The sequence below is a fragment of the Triticum urartu genome, chromosome 7A (assembly GCF_056163025.1).
Source record: "Triticum urartu cultivar PI428250 chromosome 7A, HENAU_Tu73, whole genome shotgun sequence".
Classification (NCBI taxonomy): Eukaryota; Viridiplantae; Streptophyta; class Magnoliopsida; order Poales; family Poaceae; genus Triticum; species Triticum urartu.
The window spans coordinates 134,598,857-134,603,957 of record NC_141879.1 but is presented as its reverse complement, the minus strand read 5'-3'; the positions used below and the strand labels follow the sequence as shown (position 1 = coordinate 134,603,957).

At 44.7% G+C, this 5,101-nt stretch overlaps 1 pseudogene; it reads right to left on the bottom strand.

Moving 5' to 3' along the window:
- Window positions 1–706: 706 nt before the first annotated feature.
- On the bottom strand, window positions 707–845 carry LOC125526146 (small nucleolar RNA Z247; annotated as a pseudogene).
- Window positions 846–5,101: the final 4,256 nt, after the last annotated feature.

Genomic DNA, 5,101 nt, shown 5'->3' with positions numbered 1-5,101 from the left:
ATGGACAGAAAGAAGATTTTTCGAGGTTTCTGGAACATGCAAGATATTTCTAAGATGAATATCACGATGCGGGGTTTTGATAATTGAATGACCAACATGATCTATGTTCATACCTTCACCATTTGCATTATGAATCTGATCACTGCCACCATACTTCTTGTGCATCGTCACCTTCTCGAGTTCATGGGTGATGTGGTTACATTGGTGGCGCCAGAGTCAGCATACCAGCTGGTATCGACCCCATAGGAGTTGTCCACGGCGGCTGCAGCAACCTTCTTGCGAGAGTTGTCTTCCGCGTAGCGCCAATCACAGTCCTTAGCAATATGGTTAGTTTTTTTGCATATCTGACATTTATTTTCATAGCCATCATACCCCTGAAAAGCTGGACACCATCTGTTGTTGTTGTAGAAGGAGCGCTGCCTGGAGTTGTTGTTGCCGCCGGAGTTCTGGTAGCCACAGCCACCACCACCAGGGTTTTGGTGGTAGCTGCCGCCGCCACCGCCACCGCTGCTGTTGTTGTAGTGGCCGCGACCACCACCGTCGTTGTGATAGCCGCCGCCGCCTCCTTGATTTCCGCCATTGCAAGATCCGTTGCCGCAACCATTCTTGGGAGAATAGAGACCACTACCGCCGCGACCCCGAGAGGCCATGTTAGCGGAGGATTTGAAGGCGCCAGCCCCGGTGCCGTGGAACATATCCACGCGCTGATCAAAGTTGGACACCATCGCGAAGAGATCGTCGACATAAACTGTGTCAGTTCGGACGTCAAGGGCAGAGATAATGGGCTGATAGTCCATATCAAGCCCGACTATGATGTGAGAGATGAGCTCATCCTCGCCTATGGGTTTGCCAGCGGCTGCTAACTCATTTGAGAGAGATCGCATGTGGCCAAAGAAGGTAGCGGCAGACTGGGTTCCCTTTGGGCATTGGAAAGAGCAAGGGGCAGTTGTTGATGCGAGACCTAGATTGTGCAACGAACATGTTTGCGAGGGCAGACCATATGGCATGTGATGTTTCTAGGGAGGCAACCTGAATCAGGACTTCTTTTTAGAGGTTTCGGAGCAGGTAGGCCACTATTTGTTGATCTTGGACTAGCCAAGGTTTGTAGGCAGGATTGGGAGCGATCTGATCTTTCCCATCGGTGGTTTTTGTGACTATGGTTTTGGACGGCTTGGGGGTTGTTTGATCGATATACCCATATAGCCCTGCCCCCATGATCTGGGAGCGAGCTTGGGCTCGCCACAGAACATAGTTGGTTCTGGTAAGGGGTTCTGAGGTTGTGTAGTTGAGGCCGGGGGAGACGATTTGGTTGGAGGAAGACATGGTGGTGCGGTAAGGAAGGTGATAGTTTAGGAGGGTTGCGGCAGGGGGGATGGAGGCTAGAATTAGGAAAAGAGGTAGGCTTTGTATACCATGTGAAAGTTGTGTGAAGCATCTCAACTCCCATACATAGGAGCCCGCATGTTTATATATTGATTGTGGCTTGGAGTACAAGGTTCGGTTGTAGATCAACCGTGACAGATTTACATGGAGGCGATAGGAGGAGATAAGAATACAAAAGATAAAACACAATATTCTCCTAACTACTCGCCTAACTATATATCATGTTTAATAGTATTGATCTGACCCTTGTGGGGGTATATATAGAGGTACAATGGAGGGATAGAGACTTGGAGTAGAGGACAAGTTACACGTGGTTCAAACCTATCATCACTAGTAGAAAACGGACCATTAGTACCGGTTTGTAAGGGCCTTTAGTGCCGGTTATGGAACCGGCACTAAAGTTTCGGCACTAAAGGCCCCCCCCCTTTAGTACCGGTTCGGCACGAACCGGCGCTAAAGTGCCACCACGTGGCGTGAGCTCGCGCCCTGGTACGGGGGACCTTTAGTACCGGTTGGTGTTACCAACCGGTACTAAAGTTTTTTTTTTGAATTTTTTTTTGAAAATTTTGGAATTTTTTTTGATTTTTAATTTTTCTGAATTATTTGATGATTTAGTCTCTAATCACCTCTCTTAACTGCTCAAGTGTGGATCACTCATTCCAAATCATCTAACTTCCTGACCGGTCACCCATCCCTCTCACTACTCCAGCCCGAGCACGCTTAACTTTCAGGTTCTATTCTCCTTCGTTTCCGAGTCTGCACTTGTTGTTTTCCTGACAATAATAAGATGTCAATCCTATTAACCTTCAAGAATTTTGCTTGAGCATGAAGTGACACATTTCACTGTTTGAGTTTGAAACTATTGTTTTAAAAAACAATAATTATTTAGTAACACTAATATTTCTTGAATAATTAGTTTGACCATTGTTTGACCACAGTTTGACCAGATTTGACCAAAATTGAAATAACTAAAATAATTATTTAGTAACACTAATATTCTAGAATAATTAGTTTGACCATTGTTTGACCACAGTTTGCCCACTGTTTGAATATTTTTCAATTTTTTCCACTCTAGATCTTAAAAGCCCCGTAACTTTTTTCTATTAGGTTTTTGAGGATTTTGCAAATGTTTAATGGGGTTCCCCCGGTTAAATTCGGATGTAACTTTTCGAGTAGATGATTTTTCATATAAAAAACTTTTTCATCCGAGTTAGTATGCAAAAGTTATGCCCATTTTTACAAATTTCAGAGAGATTTTGCAAATAAAGTCAAAATTCACATTTGCAAATTTTCCCAACAACTAGACCACATATCACATGAGAAACTTATTTTCTTTTATTTTTTTGACATTTCCATTATTTTCTTTTATTTTTTTAAACTGAAAAGGCAATCCAGGGGGTAGAGTTTGAAAATGGGACCTTTAGTACCGGTTCGTGGCACGAACCGGCACTAAAGGGGTGGTGACAGGCTGCCGTTAGGCCGGGGCCCCACGATCACCTTTAGTACCGGTTCGTGGCACGAACCGGTACTAAAGGTGATCATGGGGCCCCGGCCTGACGCCAGCCTGCCACCACCCCTTTAGTACCGGTTCGTGCCACGAACCGGTACTAAAGGTTCAACACGAACCGGCATTAATGCAAATCCGTTCGAACCGGCACTAATGGTACCATTAGTACCAGCTCAAATACAAACCGGCACTAATGTGCTTCACGTTTGACTCTTTTTCTACTAGTGCATATCTCTATCTACTATCTCTATCTTAAAACTCATATCATATTCTAACACGAGCAACGTGCTAGCGGTGCTAGCCAAGGGCGGCAAGAGGGTAACGGGCCACGCCGGCGGGATGGCTCGCCGATGAGGTCCGCACAGTCGACCAACAAGGTGAATCCGAAGGGTCCAGGATGGACAAAAAGGTGTGCCCTGAAACCATTATGTGTCTTTGTTCTGAATTTTTTTGTTGAGTGCTACTGTGTTTGCCTTACGACATACTTCAGCTGGCCGCCATGATCTTTGTCGGGACTTAGAAATATAGTTTTTGCATGCTGAATTTAGACGCTGCCAGAAAAATACCTACTGATATTGATGCTTGCTAACTTGGTATGCTCGTATATTCAGTTAAATGTTCAAATCATCTGCGTGTATAAATGAGGAAGTCAAATATGTCCGTCATAAAGTGTGAATCGGGATTTTGTATTTTGTTGACATGCTATGTATACATAGCTTGTCTGTTAGAGTCCAACTTGATCTAGCCCACACTTTACTTACGTTCTGAACGTTTATGCGCACATGGGCCAACATTTAGCAGAGAGCCAACTCCATCCCAAAAGCCCGGACTGAAAGGAGGAGGGATACTCTCCCTTATAAGTTGGTCATGGCCTCCTCCTGTAAGCAAGGTGGAACTAAAACAAGCCAGCCTCCACTGGTGGACAGCAGTCCTAACACCCCATCCCCCTGAGAAGCCCCTCGGGAAGGCATGACGATGCTGGCTCTGATACCAGATGTTAGCGTCCAACTCGATCTAGCACATGGGCCAACATTCAGCAACCCTAACATTGTCTTTTTGTGCTGACCTGGGTTTGCTTTCAGTGTCTTTAAACATCTGATAAAATTGCATGGCTTGTGAGCGGTGGGAGCATATGTAAAAAACACGTTTCCAGCTAAATTACAAGCATACCACCATGGCAAATGTGATTGCATCTGATATACCACTAGCATTCCTGTTTCTTAATTCTGTTTTGCTGGGAAGTATGCATGAAAAAGTGTCGATGATGATGCAGGATGAGCTTTGCAAGCCAGATAACGAAGTGGATAGGGATTACATCGAGATGATGAACTCTACACTAATGGGTTACAGAATTGACTGGTTGAAGAAGGTAAGCACTAATGGGTTACAAAATTGACTGGTTGAAGAAAGTAAACATAGTGGGCTATGTCATTAGCTTTGCATCGTATGATGTCTGTCACCTGTGATGGCTAGTCACCTGTACTTGCTATTGATCGCAGTTCATCCTCCCCAGTGCCGTTCATGGACTGCTGGTCGCTGTACATTCTATACATCGAGAAGAAGGAAGTTATGGTGCTTGATCCAACTGAGACAGATCCAGGAAATGAGATGAAGATAAAGCATGAGGCTTTGGCAAAGAGATTGCTGTACAGATTTTGCAACCGCTTCAACGACATGTTTGGTGCTGGATTGGTCGAGACTACTGGGTGGACCTTTATTTACCAATAGTTGCGCAACACGAACCGTGTATGAGGTGAGTTTGTCCAGAAATAATTTATAAATAAAATTACTTCATGTGCCTTTCATATGGCGAGACAACTAATGGGAATACCGTTTCCACCAAGGAGGAGATCGGGGTGTACATCGTCCACTACATAACGGAGTTCATAGGGCTTTAGCTTCGTTCATTGCTAAGCCCATAAAAAGAAAAAAAATGCTTTGAGTGATGCACTGAAAGAACACCAAAAATGAACAATGCTGTCAGTACACTAAGCCGTGCTTCTTGATGTTTTTTTGTTAGACACGGGAGAAGCTAGATCACCTTCGGAAGAAGATTGCATACGATGTTGTGACCATGATGGGAAACAAGGGCGATCTCCCGGTTTTCCAGTGCGAGGAGATAATTGACTGATGGGGAATGAATCGTGGTTCAGATTACTCGTAGGCTGGTAACATGTTTTTGTCCGTGCACGACGTGTGTGGTCTGTTCAT